Source organism: Canis aureus, chromosome 38, assembly GCF_053574225.1.
Source record: "Canis aureus isolate CA01 chromosome 38, VMU_Caureus_v.1.0, whole genome shotgun sequence".
In the NCBI taxonomy this organism is placed as follows: Eukaryota; Metazoa; Chordata; class Mammalia; order Carnivora; family Canidae; genus Canis; species Canis aureus.
In genome coordinates this window covers 2,933,860-2,950,853 of record NC_135648.1, presented here as the reverse complement: position 1 = coordinate 2,950,853, position 16,994 = coordinate 2,933,860, and the positions used below count along the sequence as shown (strand labels likewise).

Genomic DNA, 16,994 nt, shown 5'->3' with positions numbered 1-16,994 from the left:
TCTGCAGTTTGTTAGCCAACGATAACTTAAAATGATTTATCTTGTCTGCCTCAAAGTATTCATAGGTAATTGTTAAGACAGCATTCAAATTTTTTGGCAACCTACAACGTTGAAGTGTTGCTTGGATAGTAATTGAGATTCAATTCATTGGACATTTAGGTCTTTTCCAAATAGGATAAAATGCTAAAGCATTAATTACCGGACATAGGTTTGTGCTTTTGACTTATTGCAGAGAAACTAAGGATATTTGAGTTTGTAGGTAAACATGCTTTGTGCTTAATAGATCCATCAATTTGCCATCTAAAGAGTTTTGGTATAAGTGTTCACAAATGGTTACTACTCAGTTTTTACCGGTGACCAAGGTTTCAAAGAGTTAAAATTCTGCTAAATGTAATTAAATCTGATGTAGAATAAGGGAAACTCTGTATGTAGGAAGGTTGGAGATATGAAAGAAAGATAGAAGAATGGGAATGCATTTTTGTTAAGGGTAAAAAAAGGTAATTGTGTCCTACATGAGACTGATTGTTTAAAAAGAAATGGCTTGGGACAAAATCTGCATACAAAAGAAAGTTGTAGAAGGTTTGTGAAGGTAAATCTTTGGAAAAGAATTTTGGATGTGGTCAGAATGGACTAAGATTGAAATGCATGAGTTTTAAAGGTACACAGGTATAACATTAAGTCGCTTTCTCTCTGTTCGAAAAGACAAGTTTTCTCCAATTGTTGGCTGCTCTTGATAAGAAAATGTAAACAGTTGTTTTCTTTTTTTTTTTCTGCCCAGAAAAACCAGTTTCTGTGTTTTGCCTTTATCAGGTCTTTAACATCCCTCATCCTATTTAGGCATGTGCTTTAAAACTTTCTACTGTTTTAACGAACTTCCCAAAATTTAAATTGTAAACAGAGTCTTTTTGACTCATTAGGCCTTTTATTGGGTATGTTAAGTTACTCTGACAGTACTGTTAAGCAAATGACAGCCTTAGGTTACATTTGGGTAAATGCTATAATTGCTCTAGAGATGATATGCAATTCCCGAAGTTTTACTACGTTTTAATATAATATTTTGATCGTTGAAATATTATGTGCCACAGAAACAACTGAGTTTCCTTGTCAACTGCATCATAATGAACTCACATCAGATTATTAACTGTGTCCATTTCTAAGTTTTTGTCATCTATAATTGTTTTTATTTTCTTGCAAGATGAGTTTCACCTTCAAGAAGGTTTATATAAAGTATCCTTAGGACTAATACAAATTTTTGAGATCTTTAAGATCAAAACTGAAATGGGTAAAAATTCCAGAACTAACTAAAGTTGCATTCAAATTAAACAAAAGGACAGCCCCGGTGGCTCAGCGGTTTAGCGCTGCCTCCGGCCCAGGATCAAGTCCCTGCATGGAGCCTGCTTCTCCCTCTGCCTGTGTTTTTCATGAATAAATAAATAAAATATTTAAAAAAATTAAACAAGAATAGTAACATGGGACTAAAACCAAGAGGATGATTATAGTTGCTTGAAACACTACTGGTTTGCTAATGTTTGCTCTCCTAGGTTAAAACTTTCTTTTAAGATATCTGATTAAAAAAAAAAAAAAGATATCTGATTTACCAAAACATGAGAAAGTATTTATTTGTAAACAAATTAAAGCATTAACTTTTCTCTCTAATTGAACCCTCTGAAATTCAAAAGGTCTCTCAATAAGTATTCTTTCTTCCCTGGCTATCATAGTCATTTGCATAAACTCAATAAGAATCTGTTCTTGTAACAGGACATCATTGGAAATATTGGTTATTTTACCAAGGCTTTGCTGGAATGTCATATCTGAGAGACATGCATACACTCAGATATGACCAAACAGCTATACGAAACTAAGATTGACTTTATGAAATGTGGCACCACAAAGCCACTTGGAAACGTTAGCCTGATACCTTGCTTACAGAGTTCCCAGCAGCCTCACCAGGTGAGTAAAGAATGTTGCGTCCTGGCAGGTGCAGGAACCTCAGGACACTTTGGGGACCTCGTGAAGAGGAACCTGCCCAAATCTACAGGTATCACAAGCACGTCTGATGCCAAGTACTTGGCTTGGCTTCTGGCCTGGAGAGGCTACTAAAAGTTCAACCTAAAGATTCCTTATAAAAAGTTCCAGCAAAGTAGATTCTAAAAGATCTCTATGATCAATCATTGTTCTTGTTGAGCTTACGTAAATAATTAAGCCAAGTTTGTTAAAACTGGACTTGTTTTGCATACAGATCAGTACTGATTTGGCTACCGCAGATTAAGAAGTGAGGGTTATTATAGAGAGAAACTATGTCTCAATAACACATTTTTGCAGATGTTCAATTATAGCTCTGATTATGTTATTTTATTTTATTTGGCTGGGTACAGTATACTATGTTGATGGTACATGACAAGGTAGGGCTCCCCAAGCCCCTCCCCTTCCTCAGGGTCTGGGATGTAAATGAGATTAGGAGATTCTCAGTGTGTTGGGGGATTAAGTTGGGGCAGGGACTCCCCAGCAGCTGAGGACCTCTCTCTTCTTCTTGTTCTTGCTGGGGCTGGTGGTCCAGGAGGCTCTTACTCCTTGGAGGCCATGTGGACCATGAGGTCCACCACCTGGTTGGTTGGTGTAGCCGAATTCATTGTCATACCAGGAAATGAGCTTGAGAAGTGGTCTTTGAGGGCAATGCCAGTCCCAGCGTTGAAAGTGGAAGAGTGGGTGTCACTGTTGAAGTCACAGGAGACGATCTGGTCCTCAGTGTAGCCCAGGATGCCCTTGAGGGGACCCTCCGATGCCTGCTTCACCTTCTTAATGTCGTCATATTCGGCAGCTTTCTCCGGGCGGCAGGTCAGATCCACAACTGACACGTTGGGGGTGGGGACATGGAAGGACATGCCAGTGAGCTTCCTGTTCAGCTTAGGGATGACCTTGCCCACAGTCTTGGCGGCGCCAGTGGAAGCAGGGATGATGTTCTGGGCAGCCCCTCGGCCATCCCACCACAACTTCCCAGAGGGACCATCCACGGTCTTCTGGGTGGCAGTGATGGCATGGACGGTGGTCATGAGGCCCTCCACGATGCCGAAGTGGTCATGGATGACTTTGGCCAGAGGAGCCAAGCAGTCGGTGGTGCAGGAGGCATTGCTGACAATCTTGAGGGAGTTGTCATACCTTCTCGTGGTTCACGCCCATCACAAACATGGGGGCATCAGCAGAAGGAGCTGAGATGATGACCTTCTTGGCCCCGCCCTTCCAGTGAGCCCCAGCCTTCTCAATGGTGGTGAAGAACCCAGTAAAAAAAAAAAAAAAAAAAAAAAGACCCCAGTGGACTCCACAACATACTCAGCACCAACATTACCCCATTTGATGTTGGTGGGATCTCACTCCTGGAAGATGGAGATGGACTTCCCATTGATGACAAGTTTTCCATTCTCAGCCTTGACCATGCCGTGGAATTTGCTGTGGGTAGAATCATACTGGAACATGTATACCATGTAGTTGAGGTCAATGACGGGGTCACTGATGGCGACAATATTCACTTTGCCAGAGTTAAAGCAGCCCTAGTGACCAGGCGCCCAATACAGCCACATCCGTTCACTCCAACCTTCACCATCGTGTCTCGGGGACGCGGCTGGCACTGCACTAGAAGATGCAGCTGTCTGTCGAACGGGGAGGAGCAGAGAGCCAGCTCTGATCATTTTAAATGAAGTTTGCCTAAGCTAGACTACTTGAGGTACACTTCAGAGAAATAGCTTTTCTATTTCTGCACAATAGAAATAGATGTACAAGATAATCTTTATGCTTTTCATTCTATGGGAATAAGAGGATCCCATGGGTGTATGATTATTTAAATAACAAAAAATGGAATTCTCCAGTGATTGTATATACAACTAGCACTTTGACCAATTCTGTATGGCTATGATGACAAAATTGCTCCTTGAAAGCCAGAGCGTACCCCACTACATGGGTTTAACTATGGCCTTGTGAAGATAATGATGACCCCACTTTATGATTGGATTGGATGATGTACTTGGGGATGCCCTTATTTCTTGACAAGTTTTCTCCTACTTACAAGTGATACCTTGTAATTATAATACTGTTCAGGCTAGACCTCAAACCACGAGGGCTTCTTGATGGTTTTATCCCTCAGTCATATTTATCCTAGAAGCCATCTCTACTGAGGCACAATTGTAAACAAAGACTTTAGTAAAGCATATAATGATCCTCGTGGTAAAAAGAGCCTCAAAGCTCACTATGGAACTTGCAGGACTTATGTTAGACCCACAATATGAAATAAGCAAAACAGTATGGTTGCTCAGCAGGACTCTAAATAATACTTCCCAGGCACTGGATACACTTGACGAAGAATTAAGTCAGAGAGGGACTTCTCAAGTCACGCACCATTATTGACTGTCTACTATTGCTACACCATTTGTGGTGTGAGGAGCTTCCTCACATGTGTTGTTTTAACATTACAGATAATTCTCACAAGGTATCTCAATTAATAGGGGACATTTGTAATCAATTAAAAGGATAAAAGGTATCTACTGATCTGTTCAACAAAATTAGTAATTGAAGATCTTATGTAAGAAATGTAATCATAATTTGGGGCCTAATTACTTATTTTATGTTTATCCTCTTTGCATGTGCTGATGAATGCCCCCATTGCGGTTCATCATGACCCCCTGGTGTCATGACCCCAGTTGCAATGACATATGGCTCTCAATGTCCTAACATTGAAACCCAACCTGGGAACTAAATCCTTTTAATATTATCTATTGATATCACCATTGAGTAAAGACCAGTGATCACATCTTTAAAGGCTTACTTCCTTTTTGGGGTCTGGTAATTCTTTTCTGGTCACAAGTAGCTGTTAAAACAAGACCCTACCTCTGGCACCTGGGACAGGATGGTCTGGTTTATTTATCTCTGGTTTCCAACACTAATTCCCCACAAAGTTGGCTTTTCGATAGCCTAGTGGGAGTGGGGCCACATAGGCCAAAATTTTATGACTCAACAAGTCTTGCTACTCAGCTTCAAACACCTTCTCTGCAGTACAGGCCCCCAATGCGTCTAAAACATATAACCCAAGCCAATTGCATACTACTCAATGCAGCTTTACCCTACACTTCCCATCTTCAACTAAATGGCTTATACCAACTAAGACGATGGGCCTTATTTTGTGCCGATATTGCCTATTAAGTCATTCCTTTTTTTTTTAAGATTTTATTTATTTATATATTCATGAGAGACACATAGAGAGAGGCAGAAACACAGGCAGAAGGAGAAGCAGACTCCTCCAGGGAGCCCGATGTGGGACTCTATCCTGGGACTCCAGGATCACACCCTGAGCCGAAGGCAGACACTTAACCGCTGAGTCGCACAGGCGTCCCCCTATTATGTCATTCCTAAATGATTCTCAGGATTCTGTACTGTAAACAAACTGGGATTATTACTCTTCCCACCCCCAGCAACACATTACTGATGATGACTGCCTCATCTACCACCTAATTGCGATGATAATGTGGTTCTCATATCAGATGGGGAAACAACAGCCATAGACCTCTCCTTTATAGCTAGAAGTCTTATGAGATAAAACAGACTTTGTTTGCTCAGCAGAACCTTAAAGGACACATCCCAAGCACTGGATGTTTTAAATCAAGAACTAAGTGAAGTTAGGGCAGGATTTCTAGAAAATCGGGCAACTATTGATTACTTGCTACTTCAACATCACTTAGGTTGTAAAGAATTCCACATCTATCCTGTTTTAATATAACTGACAATTCTTAAGAAGTCTCACATTTAACAAATGACATTCGAGCTCAACTGGACAAAATCAGTCTCTTGGCCTAATGGTTTGCTTGGCCCGGAAACTGGGGTCAATATTTCAGAGATGCCATTTTACTCATGGAAATAATTTTTGGATTTTGTTCTTTTTCTCTGTGTGTGTCATTGCCTGTGTTGCCTCATGCCTTCCAACATCTCTCTGGATCCATACCATGAAACTCTTGACTGACCCCTGAGAATACTCTGACTGCTGTCCCCTCATGCAGTCCCTTTTCAGCCTGAAGCAGCCAGAGCGGCCATCTTTCCATTCCCCAATGGCTGTTAGGGTTACTCTTGCAGGGATCCCTGAGTGGCGCAGCGGTTTGGCACCTGCCTTTGGCCCAGGACGCGATCCTGGAGACCCGGGATCGAATCCCACATCAGGCTCCCGGTGCATGGAGCCTGCTTCTCCCTCTGCCTGTGTTTCTGCCTCTCTCTCTCTCTCTCTCTCTCTCCCGCCCCCCCCCCCGTGTGACTATCATGAATAAATAAATTTTTAAAAAAAAAGGTTACTCTTGCAGGGGGAGAAATGAGTTAGGGACAAATGAGGCTAGGCAGGGCTAGGTAGGGGGCTATGGAAGCAGGCTCACAAAAATCCCAAAAATGGGAGATGAAAGGAAACCAGAGATAAACCAGACCATCCTGTCCCAGGTGCCAGAGGTGGGGTCTTGTTTTAACAGCTACTTGTGACCAAAAAAGAATTACCAGACCCTGAAAAGGAAGTAAGCCATCAAAGATGTGATCACTAGTCCTTACTTAATGGTGATATCAATAGATAATATTAAAAGGATTTAGTTCCCAGGTTGGGTTTCAATAAAAAGATCAACCCTACAAGCCCCCAGTGGCAACCCTGTTGGGACCCCTCTCACTCCTGAGTGCCCTCTCTTTATATTCGTTTAATAAACTATCACTTTACTCACTCTTTGTCGTCTGTGAGATTGATTCTTTGACTCTGTGAGACAAGAACCCTGCTCTCCTGCACCATAAGGACTAGTGATAACACCTTCAATGGCTTACTTTCTTTTTAGGGTTGGTAATTCTTTATTGGTCACAAGTAGCTGTTATAACAAGATCCCACCTCTGACACCTAGGATAGGGATGGTCTGGTTTGTTTCTTTATCTCTGGTTTCCTTTCACCTCCACATGTTTGGGATTTTTGTGAGTCTGATTCCATGGCCCCTGACCTATCTTTCCCTCTCTAGCACTGCCTATCTCTTACTCATGTGTGGGGCTCTGTGCTGGGTGTGGAGCCTGTTGGGATTTTCTCTCTCTCTCTCCCCATTCCCTCAGAGCATGCATGTGTTCTTTTTCTCTCAAGAATAAAAATAAAATTTTAGTTTTTTTTTTTTTCAATTTTCACTTATTTATGATAGAGAGAGAGAGGCAGAGACACAGGCAGAGGGATAAGCAGGCTCCATGCACCGGGATGCCCGATGTGGGATTCGATCCGGGGTCTCCAGGATCGCGCCCTGGGCCAAAGGCAGGCGCCAAACCGCTGCGCCACCCAGGGATCCCAAAATAAAATTTTAAAAAATAGTTCTTCTTGTTCTAACCTGTTCTTCCTATTCATTAACCTATATGCTAATAAGCATTGACTCATATTGGGCAGGAAAATTTTCCTCTACCCTGCAATAGGCTTTTTTTTTTTTCCAATAGTCTTTTGGTTGATCTAAGAGTTAAATTGACATGAGACAGATTAATAGGAGAAAATCAATTTAATTACATTCATACAGGGGCTGCATCAGAATAGGAAGTCCCCAAGCAGCCAGGGAATTGAGGCATATCAGCCATCCAGAGCTATAAGCAGAAGACAGTAGGGGCCTGGGACTTCAAAGGGGAGGAACCCAATTCACAGAAAGGTGAAAATGAAAATGAGTAAATGTTGGGTAAACCAATGTTTGCTGGGCTGTGCAGAAACAGTGGGACATAGAGAAGAATTTTAACAAACAGACTTTGCTAGATCCTCCCTGTCTACCATCTAGTTCATATTATGCTGTAGACAGCTCTGGTGACAGCTCCATTCCTGGAGGAGATCCCCTGTCTAAATTCCTTCAGGCAATAGTGTAAGCCTTCTGTTTCTTTTCTTTTTAAGATTTATTTATTTATGTATTTATTTATTTGAGAGAGAGAGTGCATGCCTACACACAAACGCACACAAACGCACATGAGGGGTGGGGTAGGAGCAGACAGAGAGGCCCTGAACCCAGAGCCAGATGCCCCCCGACCTGGGGCTTGATTTCAGGACCCTGAGATCGGGACCTGAGCCAAAGTCAGACACTTAACCAACTGAGCCACCTGGGGGCCCCTTGAGCCTTCTCTTAAAAGTAATTAGCCTAAAATAATCTACATGCCAAAAAGATACATTTTGGGTTGTTAATTTTGCTCCCCACAGTCCTACCTTTGAGACTTCCTCCAAAATTTCATAGCCCATGATGTAGGATAGATGTTAGGGTTCAAAACCAACAGCCAAGAAAGAATTCTTGAGACATATTTGGTGCAAAAAGGTGGCTTTATTAAAGCACGGGGACAGGACCCGTGGGCAGAAAGGGCTGCACCAGGGTTGTGCGGAGTGGCCCATTATATACTTTCAAGTTGGGAGAGCATAAGTCTCTGAGGAATTTTGGAAGCAAGGTTTCCAGGCCCTTGAGGGAGCTAGCTGTTGTCGGGAAAAGGTCATTTATGACCATCTAATACAGCCTGAGTCATGAGACCCTTCAGATGTATATGGGTGGGCCAACTGCTTCGGGTGATTGCCAACACGTATCTTGGGCAGGTAGAGATAAAGAAAGTTGCCAAAGGAATTTTTATCTGTTAAAGTAGACTTACAGGAACCTGGGAGTCGGGCTAAGATTGCCTTTTGTGCTTCAAAAAGTATTAACATCCAAGTAGCTGAGTTCTTGGATGAAGGTCACTCTGCCTGCTTCAAGGACGTGTCAGTAGGCTGAGGGTAGTAAGGAAATTTACTACTTTTTCTCTGCCTTTGTTTCCCAGATCAGTCCAGAAGCTAAATTGATAGATTATTTTATCTCACTGAAACAGGCTCTTAGTCCAAAGATCAGTCCTTAGATCCAAAGGCAGATGCTCAACCCCTGAGCCACCCACGCGTCCCCCAAGACAGTTTTTAGGTGTCCATCTCGAAGCATCTCTACATGGACTGAAGGCAGGCAGTGGCGTTGTGGCATGAAGATTATCCACACATGAGCTGTTGTGATTTCTCTAAAGTTTATGTCACGTCATTCACATTTTTTTTGTAGCTTCAGGAAAAGAACAGCTTTACTTCCCAATGATTTCAAGTCAGACAGACAGGTGAGGCAAAAATTAAAAATATTAGTTTGCACAGGGGGCCTGGGTGGCTCAGTCTTAGGCGTGTGCCTTCAGCTCAGGTGGTGATCCCAAGGTCCTGGGATTGATCCCTCATCGGCCTCCATGCTCCGCAGGGAGCCTTCTCCCTCTGCCTCTGTCTGCTGCTCCCCCTGCTTGTGCTCTCTCTCTGAAATAAATAAATAAATAAATAAATTAATTAATTAATTAATTTTTAAAATTTAAAAAAAGAAAACATTAGTTTGCAGAGTTGTAGCCAGGCATTAGAGGAAACTAGAAGAATCAGGATCTAGTCCAGTTTACAATGAACAGTATTAGAATTTAATAGTCACAAATATGTGCTACTGAAACAACTTTTGCTCTCTATAATCGCCTTAATTTCTAGCAAAGATAACCAAAGTAATGAATTTGTTTGCAAAGTAAGTCTAGTTTCAATAAACTTGGCCTGATTATTTGTATAAGGGCAACAAGAATGGCAGCTAATCATATAGGGTTTTGCTACAACTTCTCATAAGGAACTTTTAATCTTGAGGCTCAGAAGCCAAGCCAAATACTTGCCATCAGACTTCACCTGCAATACTATAGATTTGAATTCATTCCTCTCTTCCTGAGGTCCCTGAAATACCCTGAGATTCCTGCACCGGGAAGTTGCATTCTTTACTCCCCTGGTCAGCTGCGGGAAATCCTGTAAGCAAGCTCTCAGGCCAATATTTCCAATAAAGGAAATAAAAGTCAAAGTCAATCTTCCTTCCTTTAAAGGTGTCTGAACATATCTGAGCCTATGCACCTGTCTTTTGAAAATGACCTTCCACTCAAAGCCTTGGTAATATAAGAATGTTTCCAACGTGTCCTGTTGCAAGGAGAATGGATTCTTATATGCAAATAAGTATATTGCCATAAAAATAAGAATACTCACTAAGTTTTCATATTCTGGAGGGGCCCTCAGGGAGAAAAAGATCAATATTTCCACTCTGCTTACAAAGGTAGAATTTGCCAAATTGCTATGAGTGATAGTTAGCTTAAGAGGGAAAGCTTCCTTGTATCTGAAAATCAAAAGATTAAAGAACCATCAATACTTGAAACAAAAAGTCATAAGTTTATTATGACTCCTCCTCAGTTTACTCAGTCCCATGTAATTAATTCTTGTTCTGCTTGAATCTAGTTTTTTCCAGTAGTTCTGGAAAGTGTTTACCCAGTTAATTTCATGATCTTAAAGGTATCAGAAAGCTGTTTTCTAGAGTCCTTTTCATGAGTCTTCTTTAAGATGAAGCATTTTTGCAGAAATTCTTTTGTAAAGGCATCTGAGTATAAATGTCTCTAAATGATAAAAGATAAAAATGGCATGATTAAAGGTGTGATTAGAGTTTATTACAATGTGGTTGTTAAGGAAATGTAGTTATTTCTGTGACATACAATATTTTAAGGTAATAACTAGAATTATGATTGATAATATACATATTATATGTACATATCATAATTTTAGGGATTTTATACAATTTCTAGGACATTTATATTAATGCTATTACCCATACAGCAGAATCTAAGAAGGTTACACATCACTTATTTGACAATATTTCCCATGTAATGTAACATCAAATAAGCCTAATTTGTTCAATATCTCTCTTGTATAAGGAAAAAGAACAAGCCTTTTGATTTTTTTTTCAAGGACACTCTGAAAAATCCCAGTTACTTTGAGGTTAAAAAAAGAAAAAGAAAAAAAAAAAGAAAAGAAAAAGAAACTTCATTTAGGATTTGATTTTTTGGAAGTTTGTCAAAAATATAAAAAATGGTGGGATGCCTGGCTGCCTCAGCTGGAAGAGTGTGTTGCTTGTTCTCAGGGTCATGAGTTCGAGCCCCATGCTGGATGTGGAGATTACTTAAAAATAAATGAATAAACTTTGGAAAGAAATATATCAAGAAGGTTTAAAACAGTCAAATAAGATAATAGGTCACTACATAATAACTAATGAAATTTAGTTACCCATTTAACTAACCATGGAGACAATTAAAGATTTTCTAGGCAAACATGGAACGTTCAGTGGCTGTAAAAAGGGAAAATATATCTCTTATAATTTTGAGAAGATTCAGTTTTCTTTTCTTTTCTTTTTTTTTAGATTCAGTTTTCTTAAATAATCAAAGACCTGATTAAGACAACATGAAGCACCAAACATTATTTTGATAAATACAAAAGTTTTGTTTTCTAGGCATATTTTTGTTTTCAAAGGCAAAGAAAAACCTTTCATAAAAAAAAGAAAAGAAAAACTCTTCATAATCTGTTATGAAGAGTTGAATAAAGGTAGCCCAGGTGGCTCAGCTGTTTAGCGTCACCTTCAGCCCTGGAGACCCAGGATCAAGTCTCACGTCGAGCTCCCTGCATGGAGCCTGCTTCTCCCTCTCCCTGTGTCTCTGCCTCTCATGAATAAATAAATAAAATCTTAAAAAAAAAAAAGAGTAGAATAATAGCCCAAGAAAATTTTGTCCTCTTAACAGACCAAATTTTGGAGTTCCTGGCTGGTTAAGTCAATTGAGTATGGGACTCTTGATCTCAGGGCTGTGGATCATAAGTTAGAGCCCCATATTGGGTATAGAAATGACTTAAAAAATAAAATCTTAGGGGTGTCTGGGTCTCCCTCTCCCTTTGCCCCTCCCCCTGCTTGCTCATGCTCTCTTTCTCACATAAATAAATCTTTAAAATATAGGTAAAATATAGATAAAGGAAAACCAAATTTTATTTTGCACCAGCTTAGTTTTGATATTAAAACCCATTTACTTAATTTTTTAAATTTTTTATTTTTTTAAAGATTTTATTTATTTATTCAGAGAGAGAGAGAGAGAGAGAGAGAGAAAGGCAGAGACACAGGCAGAGGGAGAAGCAGGCTCTCTGCAGGGAGCCCGATGTGGGACTCACACCCTGGGACCAGGCCCTGGGCTGAAGGCAGGTGCTAAACCGCTGAGCCCCCCCGAGCTGCCCCCATTTACTTAATTAGATTCATTCCAATCTTAGCCAGTCTTGTACATACATAACATTCACTTTTAAAGATTTGTTTTCCACAAATCTTTTACTTCTTTTTTTCTCTTTCCCATAACCAGTTTTGTTTTAATATAAATTTTCTTTCTTTTCCTTTAACCAACATGTCTCCATATCTCATATTTTTCTTACCTAAAACATGTCCTACTTTACTTGTATACAAAGTTGTTTCCTTATTATTTCTAGCAGTTTCAGCCACATATATTAGTCAAAATTAATCCTTGGAAACTTTAATTTCTAGTGAAAACTAAGTGGCCAGCAATTGTGAACTGTTATATCAGCATTCTTAGGTTGGCAAATATATGAGTACACGTCATAATTTCTAGAAACATGCACTTCTCTATAGTACAGTCTTTCAATAAAGCACAAAATATGTTCATTAACAGACCCAAATTTCTCTTTATTTTCCCTGTAATAAGGAGCCAAAAGTAGATAAACCTATGCTCAATAATTAATGTTTCACTTTTTATCTTATGTGGAAATGATCTAGATATTTGATACATTTCTATTATTTGACTTAACTTAGCAAAACTTTAAGGTTTTAAGTTACCAAAGAGATTTGGCAAACTATTTTTAAGTATGTATGTTATAACACATAATTATTGTTTAAAAAGTTCATCTAAAAGCTTGTTATTCTATTTGCATCTATTTAATTTACTGGTTACCAATAATTATGTTTAAGTTTCCCTTGAAAACTTTCTGAAACATTAGTCAAAATGAGCCATTAGTTTTTGCTCTGAGTTATTTTTTGCTAACAAAGTTTGCAACAGAGATCATGTAAACTTATAGCCAAACCAACCCGAGTTCCCTCCTTGGTGAGTCAGGAACTGCACCAGGCTGAATTGTCCCACAAAGAAAACTTTTATTTGCAGCAATTAAAAAGATCATGGGGAATGGATTCCAAAGCTGTGACTCTCCAAGAGAGGGTGAATGGGTTCCCTTTGTTTGGAGTTGGTATGAATGAATATTTAGGTAGGGAAGCCTTGTCACCGTATATAGAGGCAAGCATAAGGTCATGCATGTGCCTACACCTAAAATTGTATGTTATGTAAATGAGGCTTGTCTTCCTTAGGTGGAGATTTTAGTATGATAATGAGGTAAAGGTAATGGTAGGTCATTTCAGATATTACTACACAGTTCATCTGGGCAGGCAGGAATCTGGGGTGGATGGTGAGGGGTGGGGTGTTTAGCCCCAAACATCTGGGTGATCCCCATCCCCTCAAAACACCCCACCCCCAAGTCACCTACTCTGCCCCGACCCTCGGGTATCCTGGGGTCATTTCTGGTTTCATTTGTCTGAATTAAGAAGAAGGCAAGAAAGAAGAGCTTAAGGAAAAAATGTAAGACAGATTATTGAGTACAAGCAAGTGGCCAGGACATGTCAAGTGTTGGGGTCTAGCTGATAACAAACTTATTTGGCTAATAAACCCAGGTAGAATAAAAAGTTGGATATCTGCATTCTATCCAGTGTTGATAACTCTAATACATATCTGTATTATTTAAACCAACAAACTTGGGGGAACCTGGATGGCTCAGTTGGTAGAGTATGCAACTCTTGATCTTGGGGTATGAATTTGAGCTCCATGTTTGGGCACAGAGATTGCTTAAAAAAAAAAAAAAAAAAAGCTAACAAACTTAAACCAGCTTTTTATTTACTGAAAATTAGCCTAGATCCTAGAACTTGAAAAAATCTGGGTTAGTTTCTACTGTATTTCTGAGATTTAGAAGGGTTTATTTGTAAGTGCTTAAATTCTAAGCCAATTAAATAGAACTCCTTTACAAATTAATTTTAGCAACACTAACCAGAGGTTTAAAAAAAACCTTATTGGGGGATCCCTGGGTGGCTCAGCGGTTTAGCCCTTGCCTTCGGCCCAGGGCATGATCCTGGAGTCTCGAGATCAAGTCTCGGGATCGAGTCTCGGGATCGAGTCCCACATCAGACTCCCAGCATGGAGCCTGCTTCTCCTTCTGCCTATGTCTCTGCCTCTCTCTCTCTCTGTGTCTCTCATGAATAAATAAAATCTTTAAAAGAAATCTTATCTATAATGTACATACATATAGACAAACAGATCTTATAGCTTCTGTTTCAAAACAATATAAAACACACTAGCTGGGATCCCTGAGTGGCTCAACGGTTTAGCACCTGCCTCCCGCCCAGGGCGTGATCCTGGAGTCTACACTAGCTTATAAGTATTAGTTGAAATATATTTAACTTCCCTCAGATGACTGGGCTATTTGTAGAGAAAACTTTTAAGACGTAGAAGTATCTTAAGGAGGCTATGATCTAAAGTTTGGGCTCAAGAGTTCTTTACACAGTTTGAATTTTTCTTAAAAAGGTTGTTTTTCTTTCTTTTTCTTTTTTTCTTTAGTCTTCGGTGAGTATGGGCATTGTTCCAGTTACTTCTGTCTTCAAAAACTGACCTTTGTGCTTCAGAGTCAAAACATAATGAAAAGAAAAGACAGACTCTGGGTATAAAGAAGGAAGATAGCTGATTGCTCTACCAGCAAAGTAAGCTGCAGTAGGCTAAGTCCTTCTTTTTTTTTTTTTTTTTTTTTTTTAAGATTTTATTTATTTATTCATGAGAGACACACAGAGAGAAGCAGAGACACAGGCATAGGGAGAAGCAGGTTCCCTGATGCAGGACTCAATCCCCAGATCTCGACCTGAGCCCAAGGCAGATGCCCAACCATTGAGCCACCCAGGCGCCCCAGGCTGAGGCCTTCTAAAACAGCAAGGCCCCTGGGAAGGGGATGCGGTGGTTATAGGGACATAGAGGATCTGGCTGGTTTCCACAGGAATTATGTCCGTGCTGCCAGCCTCTTTGGTCATTTTCGGGATAGTTCCAGGGTCCTGAAACTAAAGGCTAAGTGGGGAGGAGGGGAGGCTTGGGGAAGAGAGGGGGAAAGTTACTTTAAAATTGAGCTTCACTGAAGCATTAGTGCCACCATTTGGATTTTTGTTCAACTTTATGATTTAAGTGTATTCAATTTCTGGGGTGTTTACATTTCAAAGATGTGGTAACATTTGTATCTTCAAGGGATAGAAAAAGTATGTAAGTTCCTCCAAGAAGGACTTTGGTTTCTTAAGGTCAATGGTTTACAAATCTTTTGAGATAGAGTTGTAGGATTGGTAAAAAGGAATAAACAGACTGATTTTAGACTGCAGTGTTTCTTTGTTTCTTTTTTTTTTCTTTTTTTTAGTTTTGCAAAGATTTGTAAGTTAAGGACAGTTTGCTCTCATTTTTTTTTCTTTTTTTTCTTACGTGGAGGACAATTTTACTTCCAATGCACTGATTTTTCTTACAATATCTGCAAATGTCTGAAGGCCAATAGGAAGGGGTCTGAGTGGACTTTGGTTTTTGTTCTATGTCTCATTTCTGTTCTTCCATCTTTCGAAGGAAGTCCCTAAGGCTAACTGTTAAACCAATAAGACAGTTGTTTAGAATGACGGCTCTCCAAAAAAAATTTTATTTCAAATATAACCAATTTAAAGGATCCATCATCTGGTCACTGGTGAGTAGGATTTTATATTAATATCAGAAGACTTAAACCAATAAGCCCCTTTATGGCTTAACCAAAGATGGGAGAGTTATTCCACAACAGAGTGTAAAAAATGCAGTCTTCACAAGATCCAGAAAGTTCATTCCAGAGATAGCCTAAGAAAGCACAGGAGGTACTATGAAGGGCCCTATTTTAAACAGCTGTTTCAAAACACAGGAAATCATGTGTTTTCCCTCCTTTGAACAGAATAGGGTGACTTACCAAGCCGAAAGTTCACCACCCCTCTGCCTCTTTTTTTTTTTTTTTTTTTTTATTCCCTAAGCTTGGGTCCACAGCCTATTCAGCTATCTGCTGGATGCATATGCACACTCCAGCTGATGGAGACCAGAGAATATTCTCAATAATCATAAAGTAAGCAAAAGAAAACAATGACCATCCCTGAGAGGAAAAAAGGATCAATAGAAAACAAAAGTACTTACAACAAATTTTTACCAAAGTTACAATGCCCAAGGAGATAGTTTCACAACTGTTTTCTCCTGTTAATCTAAATTTTAGATTTTAAAGATGTACACTTACTATCATCACCTCCATTAGATCCTGCAAGCAGGTTTGCAGAAGACTGACTTAGTAAGAAGTCTCACCTGCTTGGGTGTTTTTTGTTTTTTGTGGTTTTTAAAGATTTTATTTATTTATTCATGAGAGACACACAGAGAAAGGCAGAGACACAGGCAGAGGGAGAAGCAGGCTCCATGCAGGGAGCCCGATGTGGGACTTGATCCAAGTACCCCAGCGATCACACCCTGATCCAAAGGCAGATGCTCAACCGCTGAGCCACCCAGGTGCCCACACCTGCTCAGATTTTATCAGAAGTCCCAGGATCTCTCAGTTGCAGCAGTCCTGGGCTGAACAATCTCCAATCAAAGTTTATCCTGACAACTACACCAACTGTTGGAGAAGGAAAAATAGTCCTCTGCCCTCTAATATTCTTTTGGTTGGTCTAATAATTAAATTGACATGAGACAGCTTAATGGGAGAAAATCAACATGTTCACATTCATACAGGGGCTCCATCAGAATAGGAAGCCCTCAGGCAGTCAGGCATTGAGGCCATAAGCCATCCAGAGCTATAAGGAGAAGGGGGTAGGGGCCTGGGACTTCAAAGGGAAGGAACCCAATTCACAGGAAAATGAAAAAGAATAAATGTTGGGGAAACAAGTGTCTGTTGGACCATACAGAAAAAAACAGGACATGGAAGAAAATTTAGCAAACAGACTTGTCTCCCTGTCTCCCACATCTAGCTCGTAGTATACTGCACACAACCTCGGTGACAGCTC

The 16,994-nt window shown here is 40.0% G+C and overlaps 1 pseudogene across 1 annotated transcript in view; it reads right to left on the bottom strand.

Annotated features, from left to right (window-relative positions):
• Nucleotides 1-1,997: 1,997 nt before the first annotated feature.
• Nucleotides 1,998-16,994, bottom strand: part of LOC144307228 (glyceraldehyde-3-phosphate dehydrogenase-like) — a 41,996-nt pseudogene continuing 26,999 nt past the window's right edge. Inside the window, exons 8-10 of the transcript XR_013374156.1 lie at nt 10,049-10,175; nt 3,305-3,644; nt 1,998-3,272 (exon numbers count right to left, since the gene is read on the bottom strand). The product of XR_013374156.1 is annotated as a glyceraldehyde-3-phosphate dehydrogenase-like (transcript). The remainder of the gene's footprint in view (nt 3,273-3,304; nt 3,645-10,048; nt 10,176-16,994) is intronic.